At 38.9% G+C, this 13,516-nt stretch overlaps 1 protein-coding gene across 1 annotated transcript in view; it reads left to right on the plus strand.

The window, feature by feature from the left end:
- SPINK5 (serine peptidase inhibitor Kazal type 5) overlaps positions 1-13,516 on the plus strand; it is a 191,465-nt gene that overhangs the window by 52,666 nt on the left and 125,283 nt on the right. Inside the window, exons 4-5 of the mRNA XM_055112771.2 lie at positions 4,467-4,594; positions 9,921-10,038. The gene's annotated coding sequence lies outside the window, so the exon portion shown is untranslated. The remainder of the gene's footprint in view (positions 1-4,466; positions 4,595-9,920; positions 10,039-13,516) is intronic.

Consider the following 13,516-nt stretch of genomic DNA (forward strand, 5'->3'; position numbering starts at 1 on the left):
GTCTGTGGAGAAACTCTAACCAGCTTGCCCACTGAGGTGGAGCCTCAGAAAGTTTGTGCCCTTTGCAGTGGGGAGGAACCTGGTCCTGCCTCTTCCTGTGTGGAACCTGGAATTCAAACTGCCAGGCAGGAAGCACTCTAGCGGAGGGACTCTGACCTTGTGAGAGTCCCTGTTTCCCCCATTTTTCTCTTTTCACCCAATAAAACCCTGCTTTACTAGTCTTTAAGCCATCTTCAAGCCTAAATTTTCATAGCCATGGGATGGACAAGATCTCCATCTTTAACTAAACTAAGGAAAAGTCCTGCAACATTTTTGGCACCCAACATGGGGCTCAAGAAGTGGTGAGTGAAATGGGAACTTAAAACCTCTCACTGTTGCTTCTAAGGCTTTTCATCCTGTGACTTCTGAGGGTGGGGGAAAGCATGTCCCCACCCCCTGTCACTCCCAGGCCTTTTCATGGCCTTTTTCTTCCTTTTTCAGGACCCACTGGTGAGCAGCAGCTCCCCCACACTGCCCACTCCCTACTGGGGCTGGGATGCATGGCCCAAAGGTCCCATACAGCTGGCTGGCTGGTTCCCAGCCACACACCACTGCCACTGCCATAGCCTTCCCTTTCCCCAGTCAAAGGGTTTTACTCCATCAGACAGTAATTAAGCTTCAACTTTTCTCCCTGGTAGAGGAACCAGTTGCATAAGAATAAGAGGTTCTTCCCCAGGCATTTTTCAACCTTTTTTCATTCCCTTTCTCTACCCCATCAACAAGTTAACCCTTAAAGTTTTTTTTTCTCTTAGAAGACATTTTACTAGGCCAGGTCCCCCCAACTATAACGGTTTGTATTTTCTGTAAAGCTTTAATTGTGAAAAAGGATTTGGCTAGTCTTGGAGTGCCCAATCTGGTGTGCTTTGCATGTCTGTATGGTTTATGTTGCAAGCCTCTATCTTGCCTTACATACTGGGGCATGGCCAGTAACTACTTGGCAAGGCTTTGTTTAGCAATCCTGCCTGAGGGGATGAGCCCTCTCAGGTTTGATATCTGAATGTTTTCCTAGCTGTGTCTCTTAAAGGGCCTCACCCAGCAACTGGTTTCTCTTCTGCCTGTCTATGTGTGTACTGTGTGGGATGTCTGTAAAAGGAGCTCTAATTAATTTGGCCTAATGAAAGACAAGTGCTTGGATCAAATGCTTTTTTTTTAAGGAGAGGTAAAAGCTGTGGTACCTTACAGTTCACGTGACTTTAATCTTTGAGAAATAAAAGCAGCCCTAAAGACTATTAGTAAAATGCAGGTCAGATGCAAGGTTTGCTAAGTGTTTTGAGGTTACAAACTACTTTTTGGGTTTTGAGAACTATTTGACTTGTGAGCTTCACAATTGGCAAGGCCTGGGGACATATGGAAGAAGCAATGCCCTTAACTAAGAAGGCAAACCTTGGCTGCAGTTAGCACACAATTAAAGCAACTTACAAAGTTTTACCTTAAAGTTAAAAATTGCTAGGAGTTAAGTGAAACTACTCGAAATAGATTTACAATCAAGGTATGTAAAAACAGTAAAATGTGTCTGTTTGAAATAAAAGGTTATAAGAAAGCATGAAAATGTAAACTTTTGGCTATGGTTAAATAATTGTTTTGAGTTAGATAGGAAAAGCTGAAGGTTCAAAGAAGTGATGGAAGAATTGTAGAAATCAATCTTTGAGAAGAGTTTCTTTGTGTGAACATATTGACTAAATTCAAAAGGGTTCTAAAAGGTTTTTGCCTCTTTAAAATTCCTGAGTCATCATTTTGGCAAAATAAATAACTTATGGTAATTTGGAATTCTATTTCATAATATCAAGTGTTTTAAACCTCAAACATATTTGACAGCATTCCCCAAATCAAACTTCAGTTTCAAAATTGTCTCCCCTAACACCTGGCTTTTTGAATATTTCAGAGGGCCCCTGAAGTGTCCAGAAAATAAATGTAAACAGAAGTATTTGAATGTTTGGGGATTGCAAAAATGATGCTTAGTCTTCTTTAAGTTATATTTTTGTGAATAATGCTGAGGTATGTTCCAATTGTATGGGATTTCTAAAATCCTAATGTCTAAGTGTATGCTATCAATTATAATTAAGATTGTTATGTTAAATTATTGTAAACCACAGAGACAACCAAACTTTTTTGTCAGTTGTGTTTCTAACTGTAACTACCCTGGACATTTTGCTATTCACAGAAAATTGTTTTCTTGTTTTAATCCTTTTCAAAAGATGGTTGATAATGAGCTATAGAACTGTAACAGGTGCTCTGAAATACAGGCTTCTGATAACTTTGGAGATTATGACATTTGAATAAAAATGTACAGGACTCATAAAGAGCTGAAATGTTTACGAATATCAAGCAAAACAAGAGTTAACTAAATGGACTGAACTCAGGAAGCTGAAACAACCTTTTTGGCTTTACTTGGAATATTGCTGATCCTTGTTTTGTTTTTCAGAGTGAAGGAACTTATTTTGAACTATTTATAGCCCTTAATAATTGAGTAAGGCATACTCCTATGAACAAAATTTGGAGCATGTTTGTTTCTCTCTGTCTGGTTCCTCTAAAACTTAGAAACTACCTGTGAGTGTTCTTATGGCAATATAGTTGTTTGCATCAGTGCAGTAAGAATCCAATTTTCTTTTGCAACAGGACACAATTAGAAAAACTGGTAATTTTACCAAGACTTTGACTGGAAGGGTATGCTTCCCTTTAAGGAGTCAATCTCAACTTGCAGAGCCAATAAAAGCCCAGTGGGGAAATTGGCCTCATACTCTTGCCTACGCAGTCCCTGTACAGGGTTCCTGACCTGTGGTCAGTAAAGAATGTCACTTTCTAACAGGTCTAGGAGCTCCAAGTTTATCTTAGGACCTTAAGAAGAGAGAATCACCCAACTCACAGGTGTTTGAGGATAAAAATCCATGGTTGGGCTTGGCTTTAAAAGATCTTATCTGAGATTCCCTCTGGAACAAACTTCCATCAAATCCAATCCAAAAGGCCTATGTAGAAATAATTATTCTTGCTGCACTTTATGCAAATAATCAGGCCAAGTATAAGACTGAAGTCTTATTTTGCAAACCACTCAGTCCTTATTGTAACTTTTTTAAACAAAAATGATGACTGGGGAGAGAGAAATTATGTTCCAAAACTTATTATATATTTGCCATTAAATTCTAAACTCACTAGTTGTTTTAAGTTTTTGCCTACATTTTAGACTAACCCTGCTGGTTCCTGTGAAGCAACCAGCAATCTTTGGCTGCAGCTCAGAAAGAACAAGAGGGATAGGTAATGTGAAAATCTGAATGAATATTTTAGTTTTGAGCAACTATCCTGCAAATCCTGCCAGGTGATGGGAATAAATAAGATGGCTATCACTTGGAGGTTTCCTCTGGGAAAGTAAGACCAAGGGAACTAACCAAAGCCAAGTACTGTGCACCCAAATCCCAGCAATCATAACTGCAACTACCAGTTATCTGGTTGTGTCACAAGGCATTCTTCACTCTCCCTTGTTGGAGGAGAACTCAGTTCCACAGTTTCACCTTAGCATTTGGCTTATGATAAGGAGTCCATGCAGCCCCCCACCCAGAGACACATTTTTGTCCCAGACTCAATTCCAAGCTTTGGGTCAAAGCCCTAGGAAAAACAAATGGATCTGAGGGGTCCATAGGCAGATGATATGGAGGTTAAAAGGCACAGCACAGGTGAGCATGGCTGATTCCTGCCCATGAAGCTAAACCCAAGCTTCCTGTTTCATGGATAAAGGACACATTAGCATCCATGGCATAAATGAGGTCTAGGGAACTCCAAGGCTACTGAAAGTAGATGGGAAAGAGACATAGGTGAGAGCAGATAATTCCTGTTCTCTAGGGCCTTCATGTTTCATGGATGCAAGCCTCTTTGGCACTCATGGTGCTGCCTGCCAAGGTCGCCGGGACTTGGGGATGCAAGGATGGAAGATGGAAAGAAGATGCTCTTCCCTCTCTCCCTCATGTATCCTGGGTGTCTGCTAGGAAGAGAAGGGAACCAGGGACACCTGCTCCCCTCTTTCTAGATAGGTAGCCATTCATCTTCAGTCTGTACCCCTTTCGAATGCATCCTGAACCCCTGGGATTCCTTTGAAAAGCACCTTCTTTTTCCTTTCTTCTCCTCAGTCCTTTCTTCAGTTAGGTAATTGTGTCTCTGTACTATGGGACTCACCCCTCAGATGCATCCCCCAAACTGGAAGGAGTTAATTTCCCAAACCTTAAACTTGTTGGCTTAGGTTTGGGCTCAGGGGAAGCGAACACAGAAGCCCAACATGCTGGCAATAGGGTAAAATTTTTTTGCCAGTTGGGCTTTTGGCCTCTCTCCTCCTATACAAACTGGTAAAAGGCCTCGGAATTTTTGAGCTGTCCTTACCCCTCCCCTTGTTTCATTTGGATAAATGTTTTCTAATAACTCTGTTTGTCTGTTCTTGCCTTCAGGACATCAGACTCCAAGCAGTCATGCAACTGGAGCCTCTGACGATGGCCCCTTCTGCCAGGAACCCTTACATAGGCCTCTGAGGGAGATCTGACTGCCATTTCCCCCAAAACAGCGCCCCTTGTCAGCAGTAAGCAGTTAAGATTGGTCTTCATCCTTATCCTTAATCTAATGACAGATGTACTTCTTTAGAGAGGGGAATGAGACAGCCAGGTGGGAGGAGGTCCCTGGAGAAACTCTAACCAGCCTGCCCACTGAAGGTGGAGCCTCAGGAAGTTCACGCCCTTTGCAATGGGGAGGATCCTGGCCCCGCCTCTTCCTGTGTGGAACCTGGAATTCAAACTGTCTGGCGGGAATCGCTCTACAGGAGGGACTCTGGCCTTTCCAAGAGTCCCTGTTTCCCCCTTTTTCCCTTTGTACCCAATAAAACCCTGCTTTACTCACCTTTTAAGCTTTCTGTGAGCCTAAATGTTCGTGGCCGTGAGACAGATAAGAACCCTGTCTTTAGCTGAACTAAGGAAAAATCCTGCAACACCATCTCTTTCCCTTTCTCTGTCTACCCATCATTCCTAAAATCCTCCTCTCTCTCTCTGGCCATGCGTGCTGGGGAGGGCATTAAATTGGAAGTAAGAATGCCTTGGATCTGCACATTGCTCCACCACTGACTTAACTTCTCCGGTATCTTGATATGTCATAAATTAGATAACTCTCTTAATTATGAGAAGATAAAAATACTTGCTGCCTAATTTATGGACTATTGCACATATCACAGATCTGTTTTGCATGATGATTCATTTCTGTAAATGAAATAAATTGGAACAAATGAAATTTTGATTTAACTATTTATATGCCTTTGTAGAGCAGTTGGATTGGTTAGAATGATTGCAAGCTGATGCTTTTTTCATACCCCTTTCTCCCTTTGTTTAGCAAGACAAGTAATTTGTGAACAATGCAGCAATATATATCTTCTGACTTAAATAAATAAATAAGAAAGCAGCCCATAGATAGAATACACTCTGAAACCGAATACAAACCTGTTATATTTATTTTCTAGATAATTTAAATATTGGGAATTTGGCTGCCTCTGTTAATATTTCTCTTAGCTGGTAACTGAGATATTTTGCAAAGTAAGTATCATAATTTGCTTCTTTTTTGCTTCTTTTTTTTTTTTTTTTTTTGAATTGTGGTTTAGCACAGTGGTTCCTGCTTCCATTACCACCAAGTGGAATCTGTTGTCTACTGTTTTAAAAACCCACCCAGACAAATGTGGAATGATTGATTGTCTTTGAAGATTGGAAATCTTCTTAGGTATACAAGCAGTCTACAGGGCCACAGTCTGGCAAGGCTGTACAGCAGGGGTCTTTAAATGTTTTGTGTATGTGCCAAGGACACCTGTGGTGGTGGGATGACACCTCTAGTTTGCTTCTCAGAACACTTACAAATGCCTAACATAAAATGCATAGGATTACAAGGAAACCAACATATTGAAACACAGTTATCAAAATATTGCAAATTTGTGACCTAGTTACGCATTTGCTTGTTCTTTAATCTGTTAATAATAGCCCCTCTACTAACTGCCTAATGATTTCTAAATAGTGAAGATTATAAATGATATTTTGAACAATATAAAGTGAAAGATCTATTGGTGACAGTGAGGGCACTCCTTATACTACTTATACTACTGCCTCTATCATCATTAAAGAGTGTGGTAAAGTTTAGTTGGAAATTAATAAAAGCTTGAAAAAATATAGTAAGTCATATACCACAAATTAAAAACACTTTTAGGGGAAATTTAAGCCTTGAGTAGTAGGACCTGGGAAAGGTTAGATTAGATGCACTTTAGCAATTTTAAAAATATTACCTAGATTTTAAAATTTGTGGTCCTAGAAGATGAACTATATCAACATTTCATGGCCAAGATGATGGTAGTGCTGCCACTGATGATAAAATAACAGCACTTATTGAACACTTCCTAGGTACCAAGCACTATAGTAAAAGAGTAAAAGTTATCACTGTATTAATCCTCATAGCCAACTATGGGTAGACACTTCTAATGCCACTTTTGCCAATAGTAAAAGTGCGTCCCTGAAGGAATATATAAACTACCTCAAATCTTAACTTCTATAAGTTGGGTTAGAAAACCAAGTGTGTTTGACTCCAAAGCCTGTGTTCAAACCATTATGTCGGTTTCTGTCATACTTGAATCATTCTTGTACCATTTTCAAGATTTAAAAAAATCACATTACCTGTACTATCATTTGCTTAATATTTTTCTTTAAATTGATTGATTTCAGAAGAAAAATTTATATCAGCATCATATTCAGAAATTTTATACCACTTGCCATAAAGAGAAGGTAATTATAAGAATAAATACAATAAGACAAACTGATTGCTCTCAATTTCTTAAAAAGGGAGATCATCAGGTTATAGAGGTGCTAAGGCCATATTAGCACCATTCTGAGACTTTCTCTGTGAAGAAAGTAAAAAGATCGAAAAGAATCAGCAAGAATTTACTTTTCCGTTGTGTGACTCAACATAATCTGAAACCAGTTCAATCCTTTTCTAGGTTGATAAGGCAGAGGGTCCCAAATTTTGAGAAATACTGCCCCGCCCTGCCCTGCCATGGAGCCATGGAGCCATGGAGCCATGGATGAAGGTGTAGCAGCAATAGCAGCACTTGTACTGTTTTAAGGAAGCAGAGACCAGAAGGCCTAAGCATTCGTCTCATGTAGTGTGGTGTATTAGTCCTTCCTCACACTGCTAGAAAGATATTATCTGAGACTGGGTAATTTATAAACAAAGGAGGTTTAACTGACTCACAGTTTCGCATGGCTGGGTAGGCCTCAGGAAACTTACAATCATGGTGGAAGGGGAAGCAGGCATGTCTTACATGGTGGCAGATGAGAAAGAGAGCGAGCAACAGCAGGGAAAACTGCCTTATAAAACCATCAGATCTTGTGAGAACTCACTATCATGAGACCAGCATGGGGGAAACCACCCCCATGATCCAATCACCTCCCACCTGGTCCCTCCCTCGACACGTGGGGATTATGGGGATTACAATTCGAGATGAGATTTGGGTGGGAACACAGAGCCAAACCATATCATGCAGTAACATTGGAGTATTTCACCTGCTGCAGCCACTCTCTTGTTTTATTACCTATAAAAATTAGAGAGGGTTAAATAAGTATTTATAAATTCCCTTCTACCTCTGTCACTTTAATAATTTGGAGAATCTTTATTGAACCTGTTACTTTTTCTTGCTATCTGAAAGAAATAAGGAGAGACATTTATTTACATGTTACATCCAGTTTTGCTCCTGGAAGAATTTTGGGATGATAGAAAATAATAATAAGAAAATGCAAGGGCATTTGGATAGAGAAGTGAGAAGTGATGTTATGTTACCTTTCCTTGGTGGACATTTCTTTGTTGTGAGCTGGAAATCCTGGAAGCATTTGGTTGAGCTGTATGCTCTGGGAAAGTTCTTTTCCTGAGTGGATCTCAGAATCATTCTTAAGAAGGACAGATTAGTGCACCAGAAGCTAACAGTAAAGAAACTAATACCTGGGGATAAAAAGTGACTTCTCCAAAGTTATAGAGACTGTTGGAGTCAGGAGGAGGAGAAAAACTCCAGGAGTCTCAGGTACCAGCAGATACTCCCACCTGGTATAATTTTGGGATTGTGATGTAAAACTTAGGTTCTAAGCTTTTAGTCAGTGAATTTTCCTATCTACACAATGAAAGCTTCCAGGTAAGATAAACTTCAGAAAGTCTTTGTTCTTGTGGGTTTAGTAGTAAGATTTTAATCTTTTCTCCATAATGGTTTCTTAAACATCATAAGGCAGAGTAGCACAGCAATGTGTTAACAGATAGTAGGCGAAAAACCCAGTGAAATGCACAACTTTTGGCTCCATCTCAAAGATTCTAATTTGGTGGTCCAGGATGGGACTAAAGAGTTTGCATTTTTAACAAGTATCCCAAATGCTATTTATATAGCTGACCATAGACCACATTTTGAAAAACATAAGCATAGGCTTTGGAGACAGAAGAGTCTGGGTTCAGACTTTCATTTGTCATTGCTTATATACCTGGGGCAAATTACTTAACATCCTTTGAGTTTCAGTTTCCCAATCTGTAAAAAGCAGGGATAATAATAATTATACCTACTTCAGGGATTTCTGATAATTAAGACTTTATTTGTAAAGTGTCTAAGTACTTACTACAAGGGATCTTATTAATTTTTAACTAAACATTGGGCTCCATCTTTAAATTATCAGAATATTCTTTATAGAGAGTTGCCTGTCAAATCTTTAGCAAATATAGCTTGTAGTTAGCTAACTGTCATTTGCACTGATCTTGTTAGAGTTGCACTTGGGGAACTAGCCATGCTACTGATCCATGTCTTTATGCAATTCAATTTTCAACTAGAGTATGAAGTTTATAATGCATAGACTGTTGAAATCATTTCTACATAATGGGGTCAACAATAAAAATTCTCCATTCTAATATTGGTATGATGAAAGTATGCATACATTTCTATATTACATTTATTAATAATTTCTCTTAATCAGCGTATGCACATATCCATTAGCCTAAACCAAATGTATGAGTCCATCCTTCCATACTTGTATAGTATAAGAAGAAACACATTATATTATAATAATTTCCATCTATCTTGCCCCAACCATCAATACACACATTGATTTATTTATGTTAGTATGCCCAGTACCTAGAATGTTATCCGGCATATAGCACTTGCTCAGTGAGTTTGTTAATTGATGAATTTTGTGAATGAATTACTACTGAAACCGATATGCTGTTATTGCAATTCTTGCATCTTTTATAAATGATAATTTTCTGTCATTCAAGTTAATAAACTACGAAAAGACATTTATTGTATTCCTGCCCTAAAATGTCAGGTATTGGCATATTTTGTTGTTTGTTTATTTTTTGAGATGGTGTCTCACTCTGTCACCAGGCTCTGTTGCCAGGCTGGAGTGCAGTGGAGCAATCTCGGCTCACTGCAACCTCCGACTCCCTAGTTCAAGCGATTCTCCTGCCTCAGCCTCTCAAGTAGCTGGGATTACATGCACGTGCCACCATGCCCAGCTAATTTTTGTATTTTTAGTAGAGATGGGGTTTCGCCACGTTGGCCAGGATGGTCTTGATCTCCTGACCTTGTGATCCACCCTCCTTGGCCTCCCAAAGTGCTGGGATTACAGGCATGAGCCACCGTGCCCGGCCTGGGCATATGTTTTAAAGATATTTATGAAGCAACTTCTATTGTCTAATATGAGGACTTCCACTGAAGCATTCTTTCACATGGGTCCTGTTCCTACATTGCAGATACACCCACCTGTTGTCCTCTAGTAAGCACTGTTATTTCTTTACTCGGCATGTATATCACTCTTCACCTAGCAGATGCTAATTTTGTTCTCTATTCATCTCTTTTGTAGCCCTGTGCTTCCAGAGAAGCTGGTCTTACCAGAAGCTCCAGGCCGGACCTGAGTGATGTGAGGGAAATTCTACTGACTTTGCCAGTGATTAGCTTAGAATTACCTAAACTCAACACAGGTAAATGGGATGTCTGCCATAAGCTTTTTGTAAAAATTTCTAGGAATTACAATTCCTGAAGGAGAGATGATTTTTTTTTCCTGTGGTTTGATGCCTGGAACTACTGCAACCAGTTGACCTCCAGCCTGAGGATGATGCAAACCTTGCTACTGAGTCACCCAGTCTTGAGGCTTGCTCCACCTCTGGACTTCCTGTTATGTGAGATAATAAATCTCTTGCTGATTAAGATCTTGTAATTGAAACAGGCTCCCTTCAAATAGATCACTTTGCAAACTATGTTAACATAGTGGTTCCTGGTAAAGGGAATCACATTTCTGTGGTAAGAAGGGGTCCCTGAGGTTTTGCAAGCTGCTGGAGTCCACATGCACATTAGGTATTATGGCTTGACTGCATAAATAGAGATACAACTTTTGAGTTGTGGAATTCTCAACATTATTTGATAATGTTAATATAGGATGCTTTGAGAACAAAAAGTAATGAAACAGCTGATATTGAGTCCTGGAAAATAAAGTTTATGTTTTAGATAAAGTCCTTAATTAGGTCTGGACTTCTCCAGTTCCTATACAGGAGTCCTCAGGCAAAATACTTAACCTTATTAAACTTTAGATGCCTGTTTGTAAAATGACAAAAATCCCACCCTGACTTGCCTCTTTAGGAGTGTTGTTATGAGGCTGAAATGAGATATGGTAAGTAAAAGGGCTTTGTAAATAAGAAAAGCACTTCCCAGGCAGTAATTTGAGGAACTTTCTCCTTTTCTAAGTTTACCAGTTTTTTTTTTTTTCCATTTACTTTCAATGCTAATAGTACTTCAGCATGAAAATGTCACTTCTACAAATCTTGAACCCCTAATTTATGCTAGACATTGTATACACCAAGAGGATTATAGCTGATTATTCCTGTCTCATCTGTAAATTAAAGACTGGAAAATGACCACATCCTCAGTTCGAAGGCCTTTAATTCAAAAGTTTCATATCTAGGGTTGATAATGAAATCCCATAAGGAAAAAATGCACATGTATTTTCTATAGAAAATTCTGGCAGGCGTTGGAAAAAATAAGCAAAAATATATGCAAAACTTATTTGTTCTTTTAAAAAGTCACTTGAAACTTAAGTCACAAAATGGAATGCTGAAAAACAGAATGCTAAGACTTAATAGCCATAGGCAAACGAGGTGAGCCATTTCACCTCCATGAATGTCAGCTGTGTGAACCTTGGCAGAAACATGCAGGAAGAAGGGGAAGTAGATGATTGTTCATAGGAAGTAAAATTGAAACAGGTATGGTACACCCTATGGGAGTGCTGCTATAATAAGAGGGTGCAGTTTGGTTAAGCTGGGCACAGAGCCAAAGCAGAAATATGTATGAATATACATACCTACATTTGTACATATATGTGTCCATAAATAGGTACATGCATAGTCACATATATATACATAAATATAGACATACACACATACATATATATGAATATATACATACATATGTAGTATCTGAATTTTTATAATTACTGTATAGACTAATATTAATGCAGAATAAAATTGTTGCTAAATACACAACTTCATATGTTCCTTATAACCTTGAGGCTTATATAGGGCTTATTGGTCTTTTTATCTGAGTAAAGAAACTGAAGCTCAGAAAGATTAACTGATTTATCCATGGTTGCAGAGCTGGTCAGGTTTTTTTTTTTTTCTTGAAACAAAAAGAGTATGATGCTGCTTTTTTTTTTTTTCTTTACAGAAAGAGTTTGATCTAAACTGGTTAAGTTTGAGTTGGGATTTCAACTGATATGTAATTTTGGACTCAGAGTCCAGGGTTCACACCCTTGTCTATTCAGGGTCGTAGAGTCTCAATGTTTCCAGGGATCTTAAAGTGGTCTGGTCTAACCTACCTTTAATTTAAGGACTAATCCTCCATTTGATTAATTAGTTGATCAGTTCATCATTTCATACTCTTAAAAAAAAAAGAAAGCAGAAAAATGGTAGCCAGTTGAATATATCAATTTTTCACCATTCCTTCTCACCAAAGGAAACATTCACAATGCTCAAAACACAATAATCATCCTAGTATCTTGCTTTCATTTGCTGTAGTTCAAATTGACTACTCTTTTGTAGCATGCTAATAACATAAAATATAAAATAATAATAAGAAAAACATGAATTATGTAACTCCTGAGAGGAAGGAAGAGTACATTGGGTTCTTGTGCCTCAGCTTTGACAATGACTCACTATGTGAGCTTGGGCAAGTCACTTATTCTTTCTGTGCCTCAGTTGCATCACCTATATAATGAAGGCATTGGGAGAGATGCCACTTGAGGCCCTTCCTACTTAGTTTCTACACTGCTCTGAGAAGCCGAGTAGAGGGAACAATGTCTCCAAGCAAGGGTACAGAATGAGTTGTCTATGGAAGTTTCTTGTCCACTTAGAATTCTGTTTTCAGTGAAAAATACCAAGGGTTGGTATTTCAGTGAAAAACCTCCATGTTTCCTGAGTTTTCATCAACAGTATTGATTGCATCTGCTATGCTGGGGCCTGGTCAGATGTTGACATGGCTCATCCAAAAATAGTTTGAGAAACCTAGGCTAACCTTGGAAAAAATCTGTTTTACCACAGTAAACTTTCAATCCCATTAACAGAATTTTTCCTTTCCTGATTCTCGTCTAGAACCACCCAGGGCTCTTACTCACTTTACTCTTACTTCATTCCTTTGTTCCTCTTCCTTCCATTAATTATATCGTGTCATTCAAATGCACCAGGTCATAGGCTCTGGATCACTGAATGTAACTGCCTCCTACACTGCATGGATTAGCATTGTTCTAGCATATGGGCTAATGTGGTATAAAGAGGTGGTGAGTAAGGGTGAAGAGAATGGTAACATCTTAGCCCCAAGCAATTGTACAGAGCTGCATTTGTATGCACTTCAACACAGTGATGTATTGAACTCTGCGTGTGTGTTTTCTATATGCCTTGTCTAGCTTAAATGTATTTGGTGTGAATTTAATGCATGAAGCTTTAGTGTTTGAGTCAGGAAACCTGGGTCTGGTCATGGCTTTGCTTCTGGCTAGCTATATTTAACCCGGACTATTCAAAGTAATTTTTTGTGTCTTGGCCACTCTCATATAGGGAGTGGGGCTTATGATCTATGTGGTGTCAATTCCACCAAGATTTTGGGAGGATCAAATAGATGACATATTATATATTGGGATAATTCTAGGCATGGCCTGGTTAACTTCAGTGGGATTTAATGACTCGGAGAGGCTGGAACATGGGGCTCTATCCACCCACTGGGATGAGACAATGGCAAGCAGGAACTCAATCACAGATCATGCTGTTCGAAATTTTAGGCCAGCCAACATAGTTCAATATTCATAGGAAGGTTATGATGAAAGGCAGGTGATGATTAAGTTAGCCTGTTTAGCTGTTAGTGAAGAACATGGATTTTAAAGTTTAACCAATCTAAGTTCAAATCTTCCATTTTTTAACT

This window comes from Pan paniscus, chromosome 4 (genome assembly GCF_029289425.2).
Source record: "Pan paniscus chromosome 4, NHGRI_mPanPan1-v2.0_pri, whole genome shotgun sequence".
Taxonomy (NCBI): domain Eukaryota; kingdom Metazoa; phylum Chordata; class Mammalia; order Primates; family Hominidae; genus Pan; species Pan paniscus.